The 14965-nt window shown below is 39.1% G+C and overlaps 1 protein-coding gene across 8 annotated transcripts in view; it reads left to right on the top strand.

Moving 5' to 3' along the window:
* Positions 1–14965, top strand: part of LOC132198045 (uncharacterized) — a 101282-nt gene that overhangs the window by 13753 nt on the left and 72564 nt on the right. For all 8 annotated transcript variants that reach the window (XM_059621775.1, XM_059621774.1, XM_059621777.1 and 5 more), the window contains exon 2: positions 2241–2302. The gene's annotated coding sequence lies outside the window, so the exon portion shown is untranslated. The remainder of the gene's footprint in view (positions 1–2240; positions 2303–14965) is intronic.

Consider the following 14965-nt stretch of genomic DNA (forward strand, 5'->3'; position numbering starts at 1 on the left):
AAATGTGTCGCACAATAATTTATGGTCTCTCTCTCTCTCTTGCTCGTCCCGAGCGTAATTACTCGGTAATTATTTACACCCTGACCTCTTTTGCATTAATTAAGCACCTTCTTAGTGCACAGGAAATTGAAACTTGCATCGTCCCTCTTGCTCAACTTTAACAAAGGTGTGGCGCAACAACAATCTCAACAAAAGCTTTATTAACAATTTGTCCAAAGTAAAATACAAACGAAAAATAAATAAGCAGCAATTTTTCAATCATAAAATTATAGTTTGAAAACATTTGAAACTAATTTATTTGCTTGATGTAAAGTAAAAAGTACTTTACTTAAATTTAATTAATATTTTACAATGAATTCCTATTTTTTTGAATAAAACAATTTATTTAAATAATTATAACAAATTTTAAGGCAATTAATTAAATTTTGAGTCCAGAATTAAGATTTAACTTGGCCTAATTTTTAAAAATATCACCGCTTCAGCCTTTTAATTAGTTCTGTGGTTTTTCCCATCCACAAAACTAATTTAAATATATTCTGGAATGAACTTTTAGGTCTAAATCCCAATCTTTTGGGTGCTTTGTGAACCCTTATTTTTCAAATTGTCAACTCTTAACTTTTCAAACATCATTCGCCTCTTCATTTGTAGAAACGAAATGAGGAAAAACTTTCCAACCCTTTGTTTATTGGGCCCATTTTTCTTCTCTGCGTGTTTTTTTCTTTCTTTAAAATTCCCAACGTGAATAATTTAGGCAGGCGTGTTATTCAGCCAACAACTTGGCTAATTTGTCAAAGTAGTATCAAGTTGCAGCAACTAAAGAAATTAATAAAAGGAGAGAAAGAGCTGTCGGGCGCAGCCCCCCAGGAATTTTCACCCGAGTGAACTCGCGGTGCGCGTTTTTTCACTCTGGACCGTTCCGCCGCCATTGGAGTGCCAAACAAAAAGAGGTCAAAACCACCAAGGCAAATAATGGGCGTAATCGCCTTAAAATCTTTGGACCATTTTTCTGGAGGCGAAGCGAGACAAAAACAAATGAGCGTGAATTAAAAGAGACATCGTTGTTTTTAATCCTATTAAATGAGCACGCGGCGTTTAACGTTGAAATTTTCGCCGCCGCCGCCGTGTGCAGCCTGATGAATTGAATTAAACAGCACATTTGTCTGCCAAATATAAATACAAACAAAGAAAGTTAACCGAGTGTGTTGCCAGGCTGAAATGAGAGAGAGTCTGAGCGAGGAGAGCGCGAAAATTTTGTTCCGTTTGTTACGAAATGGTGCAAAAACAGCACCAACAAGCTAATATGTTTTGCTATTTTATCATTTCCGCAAATTAATTAATAGAGTGCAGATGAAAAAATATGGTATAAAATTGAGAGGTATCTTCAAAAAATTTTGAAGATGGTGGCGGCTAAAATGATACAAATTTCATTTCTCATATAATTAAATTATGCAAGCAACAGAATTCTAGATTATTTATTTTCCTAAAATATATGTATCAACAACTTAAAGAATAAAATATTTTTAATGAAGACGCAACAGAATTTTAAAAAATATTTCTTTGATGGAAGAAATTGATTCAGATTATTGTTGCCAAAATTAAGAAGCGCCCCCATTTTGAAAAAAAAAATTAGAGTCAATTAATTTTCTGAAAATATTTTAAATATAGATATGCTCATTGTCAGCTTACATAAATTGAAGTTGCTCTTAATTGCAGTCGTTTTTTTACTGTTGTTTACGGGTCCACATTGTTAAAAATAATACATTGTGAAATTTTTGGAAAAATATTATTTACAAAAGGAATTGTTGGAGACAACGGCACCACCACTAGCAAGAATTTTGCTAAAACTTCCAAGATTAAAAAAATCCCATCCGCCGCAGTGAGCCTCGGTTGACGAAGATTTTGTTCTTATCAATTATCGCAAATTTTCCCTCAAAGGTGTAGTTCTCGGTAAAGTATAAACGTGTGATGCAAAAAAGTGAAAAGTGCGAAACGCCAATCCATTTCCATCAGAGTCTAGAAAATTGGCTTTATAGACGAAAGCAAGCGCGGTGAACCCTTTGAAATCGGTTGTTATGTTACGCCATGAGAGGCCATCCCGCGGAATGGCTCAATTTCGGTGCTGCAGACTGGTGGATGGGGCGAAACCATTCGTTCTGCAGCAGCCAGCGCGTGTTCATATTTCATCAAAGGCCTCTGGAGAGATTTGGTAAATAATTGAGAGGGCGACTCTTGTGTTGCAGGTGGCTCCATCCGCTTCCTGCGCCGCGCTTTCTCTCCTAGCGATATTGGATTGTGCAGAAAGGTAAGGCCGAATTACGTGCAATATTTGCCGAGAGTTTTTCGAGTGGAATTCCGTGTCGGGAATAATATTTGCAACGCAAATAAGCCGCACGCCGAAAGAAAGAAAGAGAAAATATTTCGCTGTCTTGAGAGCGCATCTAGAAAAAAAACAGCACGCGGGGAGGAGAGAAAAAAGATAAAAAAATTCGCTGACAAGCACATGCACACAGCACAAATAAATTTCACGCAAACAAAGAAGCGTTTTGCCCGTGAGCGGAATATTTAGCCGGCAGCGGATGCGAAAGCAAACAAGCAGCAGCCGGGACTTTGTGAAATTACAACAACTTGAGAGCAAGTGAGGGCGCGCAATTGAGTTTTGTTCAGAAGTGTGTCAGCTGCCGGCTATTTTTTCACTCTCACTTAAATGCCATTCAAAAGATTTCAGAGAGTCACATTCATTTAAGTTTTCTGGGGGGGAAAACTAAAAAAATACAAGTTAATTTAAGGTTTCTTGTTTCATATTTATAAAATAAAATAAAACAGATAATTCACGACAAAACAATAATAACGCCTCAACGGTACTATTTTAATTAATTTTTGAAAAATAATTAAAAAAATTTCATTAGGTAACAATTAAAGTTCGTTTCACCAATTACGATTCAAAATTAACTTCATAATCATTTCCAAAATGATTGATATTTTCAGTTTGTATTTTATTGCTTTAATTTAATTCGGTGTAGCACAAATGAAATGGAACAGACAAAACGCAAAGCCCTTTTCCAGGTAATCACATCTTGAGAGATGTTTAACTCTGGAGCTTTGGCATCTCGATCGGCCTACCACAAAAAGGGTCAGGGCTCTCTGTCAGTGTGTGTTGCGGGAAGCCTATATAAGATTCAGTGTGCGGCTTGTTTGTTTGCGGACTCCTCGAGTCTGGAGCTAGGCTTCATCTAAACCCGGCTCTAAATATAGGGAGGGAGTATCAATGGCACCCTTTATTTTACGAGCAGCTCCACGGTGGCTGCTTTTCTTCCTCTCTCAAGGCGAAAGATAACATGTGAATATGGCCGTGCCTAAATACGCTCGCCCGTCAGGCGTTTTTCCTCCTTACGCTTTTTTGCGCATGCACCTTGAAAGGGAGACGTGAAATTCGAGAGGGAAACAAAGAGGCAGCTGCAACGCCATTTGAACTTGAATTAAGGTCGCTACGTGCGTTTCGCGCACAACTTTTTTACCCATTTGCAACCGGTGTTGCCGCGAAAAGGGAAGAGAGAATTTCGTTCTTCGCGAAGCAGATAGGCGGAGGTGGAATAACATTTGAATATTTTCTTATTCACCTCAAGCGTCGAGCTTGAAGCCAAATTTTATTTAAGCACCAACAACAGTAATGCCTGGAGCTCGGTGAATTAATGAATTTATTCCAAATTGGTGGATTATTGTCGCCTGAATTTCGAGCAAATTTTAAAACGACTTCAGCTAAGTTGCATTGGGAAATATTTGTAATCATTTAAAAACTGAGCGACGGAATTAGTCAAAAAAGTCGTGTAATTATCATTAATAGATCAGATTTTATACATATTTTTTACTTTTAGAAAAACAATGAAGTTAAACAAATTTGATCTTCTCTATGACTGTAAAGATTAAAATATTTTACAACCGCTTTTTCGTTTTTTGTGTCAGCGAGTGTAAAAAAATAAAATAAAATGCAACTTTAAATGAGGCGTTGAGCGAGTTTTCAAATAAAAATAAATGCACTCTTGTGGAACGCAATTCAGGGCCGATTGGTTTCGAAATTCGGCCGTTGCATGGTGTATCGGAAACGGGCTGCACCCTTCACCGTCCTGACAAATTAAATGTAGCGTGAATCGCATTCCACGGCGCCAGATGAGATCAGGCTGCGGGAGGCTGCGCAGGATTTCATTAGTAGTTAGTGGGGCGAAAGAAATCATCAGCAGCAGGGCAGTTGGTCGCACCCCTGCTGCGAGCTTAATTGAATCGAATGGCCAATTAAGTGACAGGGTCCAGACAAAGAGAAAAAGAGAGCAAAAGCCATCAAATCTCCGGTGACCGCAGTCAAAATTCAAATGTAAAAGCTCAAACAAAAAAGGAAAAGGGCCCAGAAGTGCAGTTTGCAGCGAGGATGAAATAAGCGGCCGGAAAACTAGCACCGCACTACTTTACCTATCCCTCATTCCGCCCCTAACGAACAATATAAAATATTACTAAATCACCGCTCCCTGCGGAGTGGTTGGTTCGCTCGCTCGCTCGCTCGGTGAGCTGCTGGCTGGGTAGGTCGGTGTGCTCTGCTGGCTCAGCAGCATTTTCCTTGCAGATGATGCAATAATTATGAGCTCTCCCTACCAGCCAGCTTGCTCTCTCTCTCTCTCTTCATAAACAAGAAAACGCCCGTGAAATGGGTGCTATAATTTTGCGGCCGTTTTGAGGATTGCGCAGCTCTTCGGAGGGCAAAAATGTGCTGATCCAATCTGCCTTTAGCTGCCTCCAGTCGGCCGTAAAGACTTCGCCACCTCGGTGCAGATTTCCACGCGAATCGAAACATTATAATTTTGTCAAACTCTTTGTCTCTCTTTCTCCGCACGATAAAAGTTTTACGACTTCATGTCTATATATATTATCTTAGGCAGGGCTTCTTGCTCTCCTTAATTAAAAATTCGCCTCCAGTGCTTTGCTCTCTCCTTGCCTTGTCTGTCGTTTTGCTGAAAATATACGACTGCTCTTATTAATTCAAAGCACCTGCTCGACTCATTCTGCTTCATGTGAAATTATATACCAGACACCGTCTTCTGCGATTACTGCCACTAACTTATCTTTTAACCTTATATGTTTTTGGCAAAAGGTAACACGTTGATTGCACACTTAAGTTGATGCAAATTATCAGCGTGGATTTCAACTTTTGACATATATATTATTTAAAGTTGCTCGTGTTTTCTTATGTTTTACCTGCTTTTGCCATTAAAATTTTTAATCGTCTTATTTCTATACTGAACAGCAGTTTTGTAACAAATTTTGAAAATTTTCCACAGAGAATAATCAGTTTTTGATTTATTAAAATCTTACGCAAAAAGCTTCCTATACGACCCAGTTTGGGATTTTGTACAATTTATATAAATATTGAACATAAAAAAATTTTGCAGATAAAAATTTCTCCAAATTTTTACATGACTTTAGTTGTTATTCATAACAAAAATTAGAATTAAACTGAATGCTGAATTTTTTTTATATTTTATGCAGATTTAAAACTATTGCCTAAACTTTGATTACATTTTAAAGTACTCTTTGTCACCACGTGACATGTTGATGAAATAATTTAATAACCGAGTCATAAAGCCGTTGTGCTGGAAATTAGCTTGGAAGATTTATTTTTGCACTGCGGCTAATTGAGTTTGTTGTTTCCTAATTCCGGTAGGAGACGGCGCTTCTTCTTACTTAATATGCGCAATTTTCGGAAAATTAATACTGCTCCTTAAGGAGAGGCAGCAGCAGGCAAAGTTGTTTGTATATATATTTTGAGCCGGATTTTGCAGCAAAAGCAACTTGGCCGCCGAGAGCAGGAATAAACTGGAAACACCGCGTGCATTTATACGGCGGGTAGGGCGGACCGTAATGTGTTGTAAAAGGACAAGACCCTCTTTCACGTGCGCGCCAGCAGTTTCTTATTAAAATTTTATTCCGGCGGCGCACAGCACACACCTGTATTCGCCGGAATTCGCTCGCCTTGCGTCATATTAATTTCAAAAGTTTCCTCCACCATCCTGGGCGAAAACGTAATGAGGGTGTCACATTACTGAATCATTTGAATTCGTCTCTCCAACGACGACGAGCCTCTTATACCATTGCTCCGCCAAAACTCTCCCGGATTCGCCATATTTGATATTTAATTCACGTGGCCCGGATAATTTTATTTCGAGCGGCCTCTAATGGATATTGGTCCTCCGCCCCGTTTATTACCTCTGCGTGTGCGGTGCGCCGTAAAATGGACACCATATTCATTGTAAATCAGCTTTGTCAGAACTAATGCCAACCGAAAGCAGTGTGCTGTTATTTTAAGGGGCCTTTGCTGAAATTAATTAATCATTGCTAGCACTGGTAATCCCTAAATTTGCTTTTGCCCAGTGCGTGGGGTGCATAATTTACAGTTGGAAAACGATGAAGGCTTAAATTTTGGCATAATGTTTACAACAGGGAAGAGAAGCAGCATTTTAAGTGACCTTTAAAAAATAAATCTCTATAAAAATAGATTTCTTGAAATTGAAATTTAATCACACAATCTGTTTTATAAATAGGCTTTTTTAAGTTCAACTGTTGACTTATTGGAGAATTCAACATGAAATTTATCGATAAGTATTGAATTGAGCGAATAAAGAAGCCCTCGTAAAGTTTGAATCTCTCTCTCGCCTCAAATCAAAACTCAATTTGCTAGCGTTCGAGACGTTGGAGACAAAACAATTTTCCGAGGCACAAACGAGGTAACAGGTATGGAAACGTCTGAAAAGATCAGATCACAACCTGCTGCGCACACACACTCACTCACTTTGAATATACATACACACCTGAGTCGGGTAGTGGCGCAGTCAAATTCAATTCCCGCGATTGGTTCTGGAACGAAACTCCAAGGGTGCACAATAGACTGCCTTAATTGGATTCACCGATTGAAGTAGGCAGAGCGAATCACTCAAACAAGCGCGAGCTGACAATCAAAACACGTGGCTGGCGCGCGGTGGAATTTAGCCTCATGCCCCATTAAATTTGATCCTGGCTGTAGGCAAGGTCCCCTTCGGAACATCGACGGCCATAAATTCGGTCCCGCGAGCCAATAAAGAATGAAAAAGTGCACCATGTGCTGGCGCAATTTGGTGTGTGCACGCGGAATATCGAGTGGGCCGTCGAGAGGTGGGTGGGGGGGGGGGGGTAATAAATGCCACGCTTTATTGGCCAACTCGGACACACGCCGCTGTCACAAATCCGTCTTCCTCGGATTCAATCTCGGCTCGCACATTGCTGTTGGGGGACCAACTTGGGTAATTAAGATGGCCAATTTGTGGCGCTGCTGGGATACTCGTTCTTCCTCTCGCCGCCAAAGTTGGCCGGCAAAAGTTTTCTTTGGGAAATAATCAGGGATATCAAGTGGAGGAGATTTCTGTGTGTGGCCAAGAGCAACCACTGTGTTGCGCAGGGAAAGCGAACACACTATAGGGCCCTTTGTTGATCTGCAAGTTTCGCCGGTTTAAACTGGGTTAACTAACCCCTTTTGATGCAATTTGCTTGAGAAGAGGAGAGACGTGCAAATATTTATACACTTCAGCTCCAAAATGGGGAAGCAACCAATTCTTTTTTTAATCCACTTGAACAAAAAAACTGGTGAAACTTTAAAAAAAAAATGAAAATTAATTTATATTTTTGCAAGGGTTAAGTTGAAGGTGAATCAGTTGGAAAATAAAAATTTAAAAGTCAAATCTGTGGGGCTGGAAATAAAATACTATCCTTACTTTTTATTTTATTTTTAAAGATCATGAGAAAAAAAATGAAATAAAATTTTACTTACAATACTTATTTGTTAAAAAAACAAAAAACACTTTTTTCAGCCATATCATTATTTATTGAAAAATAAGTGGTGGGTGATGAATTTTTTTTTATCAAACTGACAGCTTTTTCAATTTTCTGCCCAAACCACCTTTGTGGATGTTATACATAAAGAGTTTATTGGTTTTTCACTCTGTCTAGTATAATTATTCTCCAAATGGAAGCACTTGTCATGAATGAAACTTTTCTTAAAGACGTAATTTAGCATTCCCATGGCATTTTTGGCCGACCGCTGAAAGCCGAACCGTGCTGTGTGATATATAAATTGGTGCCCTTTTTTGTTGGTTGTATACATTTGAGGAGCCATTCTTTCCGCATTGCACAGGTCGATATAGCATATACAACAAGCGTGCTACCCAACCGCACACAGCTGTCAAATATAATTCAGTACGAGGGCCAATTCACACAGATTTCAATTCACCCGCACAAAACATACAACCCAGACCCATAGCCGTTCAAAATAGCAACTGAATTTCTGCTCCCAACACTTTTTGTTCCTCATACCGTGTGGGAAGGAATTATTTATACCAAAATATATATAAATAATTTTATAATTAAAGTGTCCTGGAAATTTCCTTTTGGTTGGCTGGTTTTGACATCAACCGTTTGGCAAATAAACGCGCTGGGTTTCCTTGTTTGCTATTCATTAATTTTGGCACACAACACTGAATGAGCCTCGAAATCCAAAAACAGGTTCAATTTGTAATGAAAATACTCTGGTATATCAAAGCGCAAAAGAAATCAAAAGGAAATTAATCAGAGCAGAGAGAAGTTGTGATTAAGCAGCTGCTTTTTTGGTCCGTGTGTATGTGCAGGTCCGTTCGTGTGTTGCATTTTGAAAGAGCTAGGCGCGTGCGATTCATCACGTTTTGTAGCATTTTAGCGAGGGTTGCAGCTTTCCTTCTTTCTCGATAATGATCTGCTCTCTTTCCCTTCCTCTTTTAATTAGAGTGTGTTTCCGCCCGCCAAAAGATCATTAAAAATAATAATTGATCATTACTCCTTAATAGGCCGATATCGACTCTCACTTTCCCTCCGGTGCCAAGGAAGACGCACCGTAATAAAAGGCGTATATCATTATTTGCATTCACTGCGGGCGATTTGTAACGAAAACCGAGAGAGAAAATTGTTGTTTTACCAGCCTGTTAATGACAGCACCACAAAGGGGTTTAAAAAACAACAAAACACATAAAAAATGAAGCAAAGCCGGCCGCGATAATAGATTATTTTTTCAACATATTTAATGTGAGTTTAGATAACGCCGAGAGATAAAACTTCTTTCCCCGGTCAGAGTAACGAGCGGGTAAATAGATAAATAAATAAATAAGTGAAATGGCACGCAACTGTGCGGGGGGCGCTTGTCGGCCGCCGATCGATTTCTCTCTCTCGCGCGCACTGACACAATTATTATATGAAACCGACCGACCCGCGAGTAATGTGGAATCGCCGGGGATGAGTTCCATCGACCTCGTTTGCGGAGAAAGCATAGAAGAGGATTAGAATTGGCAAAACGTAAACGGATTGTGACACTGCAAGCAGGTAAACAACACACTCGCCAACACACACAAAAAGCAAAGCGGTGATTAGCCCAGCCAGAAAGGGTGGCACAATTTTTTTTCTAAGTTTTGCATAATTCAAAAAGTACACTGATTCTTTTAGATCACAAAAAATTCTAATTGAACATGCGCCAATTTTGTTTAAAAAATTTTTGTAGAAAAGGAAACGGTCGAATATTTTCAAAAAGATGAAAACACAAATTTTTAAAATTTTTAGGACATCATATTTTTTTTGTAAAATTATGCCAACATTGCGAATTAAATAGAACCCTTTAAAGAATTATCCCCATCGCAAAAAGCCACAGTCCATCTTGAAATTTATAACGCGCGGGCAAGAAATGGTGTGGATTGTGAGAGGGTTGTCAAGGATTTGGCCGCTTCGGGGAGAAAGGGACTACTGGTGTGACGGGAATTATTCATAAACGGCACACCCGTGCGTGCATGTCATCAGCCAGGGACAGCTCGCAGAAATCGAGCGAAACACACACCCGTATTATAACGACACTTTCAATTATTAAGCGGCTTGAGACGCCTGCGTGCAGCGCGAGCGAAAATTCCTCTTGGGTGGAACAAGTTGAAGGCGCGATTAAAGTTTGACAAGAATCTGCAGGGAGGGGCGAGTGAAATTAATTAAGCTGTAATTAGTGGCGAGAATTGAGACATTATTTGAAAGGCCGAAAGAAGTCGCGGGGGCGCGAGAGCAGGTGCTCCGCGGGCCCAATCGCGCAATCAATAAAACGCGCGCCCCCGCCGCGTCTCTTATGCATATCTCGGTCGTTCATCAGCTGACTCCGCGTCACTTTCGCTCTGCATCAATTTATAGGTACGTTTTGGGCGGAAACGGAAAAGAAAGAAAGGGGAAATCGAGCGATATTTGAATAAAGAAAAGAGTCCCCCCGGCTTTCTCTTTCTCTCTTTCTCTCTCGAGAGGAAGCAAATTTATTTCGCGCAGTGCAACGCGGTAAATTGATAGGGATTAGGCGTCTCTTTTGCGACTCGGTCGCGTGGAAAAAATCGAAATTTTATTGCGAGCCAGAGAAAGAAAGCAGCGGGCCTAAAAAAGGGCGATTTTCTCTGCAAGATGATGACTGGCACTATTATTCGTTTTACGCCGGGCATTAACAAAGACCCCATTCGGCACAAATCCTGCACTCCGGTTATCTTCAAAAGCAGCGAATCTTTGAATGGCACGGGCCATTGTTGCCCAAATCCAGAAGCGTTAAGTATACACAGAAATTTATATTGAAAGGAAGGAGGAGAAACAAGTCGTAAAATTCTCATTAAATGTCACTTGGAAAATATACAAATTTGAAGTCATGATTCTGATTTTTTAGCCTGGTAGATTTCAAAATTGTTAGTGGACAAAAATCGGTAGTTTTTAAAGCTGTCAAAAATTGCAAAATTGTAGTTTGGCATTTTTAGCCACTATAAATGAATTATTAAATTAAATTTAATTAAAATTACAAATATTTACATTAGATTCATTTAAATATTTAAAATTCAAGGAATAAGCGTGGAATTCACATAAAAAGAAATGAGACGGTTGGCATTTGAAACGAAAAACACCACTGACGGATTACAGGTGCCGAAAAGTGTAAACAAAGCTCGCGAGTTCTTGAAAAGTATCAAACTGGAAATAGACTGTGTGTGTATGAGAAAGGGCCGTTGACGAAAATAGGACTGCGTACGCGTTCCGAAATAACAATGCACGTGCTTTTCGGCGGATTTTTCTCGTGATCACTTGCAGTGCGCGTGTTTTGAAGGCTGCAGGCTGGAAATAACGGGGCGCCGAGCAAATTTGAATCTTGATAAATTTGCTGGCTTTGGCGCGTCAAGTAAAACAGATGGTTCGGTTGAGGGCGGCAAGGGTTTGCGAGGTGTGAAAATATAATCACCAGCGAGAGCAACTTCGCCAGCAGCGTCGCAGGCAGCAGCACTCTGTTTTGAATATTGATGGCGGCGAGATTTATAATTCTGCCTATAGCAGCGAACGGGCTTTTCGCGTCTTCGTTCGCAATTTGCCAGTGCATGTACGTACCTATATAAGCGACTCTCACGCACCGATCTTCATTTAAATTTGCCGCCGCCGGAGAGGAGCTTTAGCATAAATTAAACTTCGCGTTTACCTCATTGAAAAGTTGCCGACGTGTTCTTTGTGGCGCCAGGGATTGCCAAGTTTAATGGGAAAGAGAATTGCAAAGTTCATATTTGACGAGAGCCTAAACCGGAATCCGTTCAAAGCAAATTTAGCAGAGATAACTTGAATCGTTATTTTATTACGCATAACTTCATAGCTTAACTTTTTGTCTAAATTAATTATTTAGCAGATCTAAAATGTAAAAAAAACTTTTTTCCTCTCAAGGATAGTTTAAATTCCCATAACTCCAAAAGATAATTAAAGATTGTAAAAGAATAATAAAAATAATGTGTATTTTTCAGTCTAATAATCTAAATTCTGGTCTATTATGAGAGTGTTGAGACTTCTAGTATGAAAATTTTTTCCAAGGTTTAGTCAACATAAATTCCGGGAAACTCCGTTGTGAATATTGATTTTATACCTTGTCTGCCACTTCTCTCTCTGCAACCTAGTTTTTGCTTTAAAACATATGCGCTTTTTTCCTCCTGCACGTTCAATGTGCGTCGAAGTATAAAAATAAATGCAACATGTCAAAGAGAGAAGCATTTTCTCAAATCTCCTGAAATATTTGTATTCCCGAGGAAAATCAATCGAGTGGAAAAAATGCGAACAATCCAGCCGCCCTGCTCCCTCGACACCTGCTTTTTTGTATATTTTTCATAAATTCCAATAAAAAGCTGGAGGCGTAATCCCTGCTCCGCATCCGCCCCGTAAACATGCGAAAGCACCTTTCCATGCATAATGCGCTCGATAAATGTCAAGCTGCTCCATCCAACGAGCAATAATTTGTCGGCATCACCTTCTTCTTTTGGAAAAAGCACCAAAGGGGACTGCAAGTGGCAACGCATTAAAATAAGACTGGCTATCGATCTGTGCTGCTTTTTCTGCTTTCCACCCGGAGCACTTTCCTCTACCCTGCCAGCAGCAAGAAAAGCTGGCGGGCGACAATCATCAGGTGCCGAAATCCCCTAATATCTCTTGCATGCCAAGAGGCGCTAACAAAGCACTCCGTCTTTCTCCCTCTCGCAATCTCGCGTGAAAAGCAGGTGGAAAAAGAAAACATTCGGAATTTCTATCATGTGGTTTTTGGATAAGAGAGGCGAGTGTGTTTGATATGAAAATTAGATTTTTTCAATGGAAATACCCAGGCGGGTCTGCTGTGAAACTTTTAAGACCTCTCGAGCAAATGTAAAGTGGAATAAATCCGAGTAAGCGCGCGCCAACTTTGGCCAAATTTATTCAAAACACGCCTACTTTCGGCGACGGCGAGTCTGTGACACCCAGCAGGGACTGCATCAACCGAAACGAGACGGTTATGGCGAATTTGAAAATTTTATGCCACCAAAGGGCTAGAGAGTGAAAGCAAGAGGGGAAGCAGATATGTGTGGGACATAAAATAGCTGGGGCACTTCTTACTGTTATGGCGCACCGCAAATGATTTCCTGGATTAGTGCAGTATAGAGTGGCTAGAATTGGATAATATAAGGATTTGAGTCGCTACAACAGTAGACCTGTTGGAGAACACGAGCGACTTATTTCTAAAAAAAGATTGTATTTAATATAACTAAAAATAAATATGTCATCGGAAAACGCACCTTCAATCATGAATATATTTTGCGTCCAAATATTTGTTTCTATTTTTTCAACAACTTTTTAGTTGCTGCAAATAATATTTGTACTGTTCAAATTCTTATAAATTATATTGTTTCTTTTTCACTTTTAAGAAAGTTGAAATTAAGATTCATTGTAATTGATCTCGTTATATTTTTTTTATCAAATTGTGCTCAATTGATTACAGAAATGCTAAATTATCCGCGACCTTAATAAGAAATGCTAGCTTTATAAATGTCAAATATAATTATTCCCAAGATTATGATTTGTCGCTAAATCTTCTGCAATTAAAAAAGTGCTTCGCAATCAGTTGTGGAAATCCACCACAATAAAGTAATGAGATTTCTGCCGTCTAATTAAAACCGACCTGCTTTTCCCCAAGAGAAAGAGATCCTCTTTTTTTTCTCCTCGAGAAGAGACTAGAATCCGCAATCCTCGGCGATAAGTGTCTGGCAATCTGGAATGCACGCCGAGCGGTCAAAGCGAGCTAGGAGGAAAGAGAGAGAGCGAAAGAAAGAAAAGCAATCGCAAACTTTTCGCCCCATTCTTTAATATTAAATCGCCATAATAACAAGAAGTGAGGGCGAAAAGAGAGTCGCTTGATGGAAAAGTTACTGCCATTGTGAATTTTCGCCTTCCCTTTTGAGACGCGTTGAGCCGCAGGATTGAAAATATGCCTGCCACCTCGCTCGCTCGCTTTTAATTAAAGAGCTACTCTCGAATGCAGGTTATGCAACCGGCGCGGCGGCGCTCGCGCTTGCATTAATTACGCGCGTTCTTTTGCTCCTCCGACAATCTCTCTGTTGGCTTTTCTTCCTAATTAATTTACGATGCTCGGATTTGCCACCAAAGAGTTATTACATGAAATTTTCAGGCGTGATGAAGCGAGGTGATTAGAGCGCGCGGTTTGCAAATTAAAAATTCAAAAGCCGGCAGAAATAATAAGGACTCCCCGCAAGCAAAGTTTCTCCAAGAATATTCGCTCGTTATTTGCAAACCTCTTGTTCTACATTTGCTCTCCTTTAAATTTATGAATCCATGAATTCACGCTGGCTTTTCATCCCTAAATTAACTCCATTGCGTAACTTTATTATTTTAATTATGGACGTACACATATGATAGATGATATAGTAATTTTTATATGTACTTGTAATTTTTGAAGATATCGGATATTAAAAATTGCTTATTAAATTTTGGTGCCTTTGTTTGGTATAATATAAAATTTGCTTCTTAGTTTGAGGATGAGTTCAAAAATTCTCTAGAAAATAGTTTTACTTTCATTTTTGTTTATAGGAGGGGGGTCAGTTCAAGATAATGTGTCTATGGGCATGTGCCCTTTTTTAAGCTTGCGAAAGGCAAGCTCCAATTTGTATTAACAAGTTTTATTATTTTATCAATTTATTTTATTTTTCGTTATTTATTAATATTATTATTTTTTTAACTTTATTATCATCAAAATTTATCAAAATAAGAACATTATAATTTAATTTTAACAAAGATATTTTAGTTTAGAATTTGAAATAAGTTATGAACAAGATTTGTATGATTCATATAAGATATAGCTGGATGATCTTGGCTTTCAAAGATCATTTTACACTAAATTATCCAATAGTAAATTTTATAATATTTATTTTTTAATATTTTGATCTCAAAGGTTGACATTCAAGCAGCTTCTAGGGGTGTCTGTTTCATTCTGAACTGCAAAAAACACGGGACGTTTTGTTTTCCGCAGCCGTACAATCGGAAAAGAGAAATCAGTGTGAGTGCGCAGGGAGTTTTA

The sequence above is a fragment of the Neocloeon triangulifer genome, unplaced genomic scaffold (genome assembly GCF_031216515.1).
Source record: "Neocloeon triangulifer isolate White Clay Creek 2 clone unplaced genomic scaffold, ASM3121651v1 ptg000012l, whole genome shotgun sequence".
Classification (NCBI taxonomy): Eukaryota; Metazoa; Arthropoda; class Insecta; order Ephemeroptera; family Baetidae; genus Neocloeon; species Neocloeon triangulifer.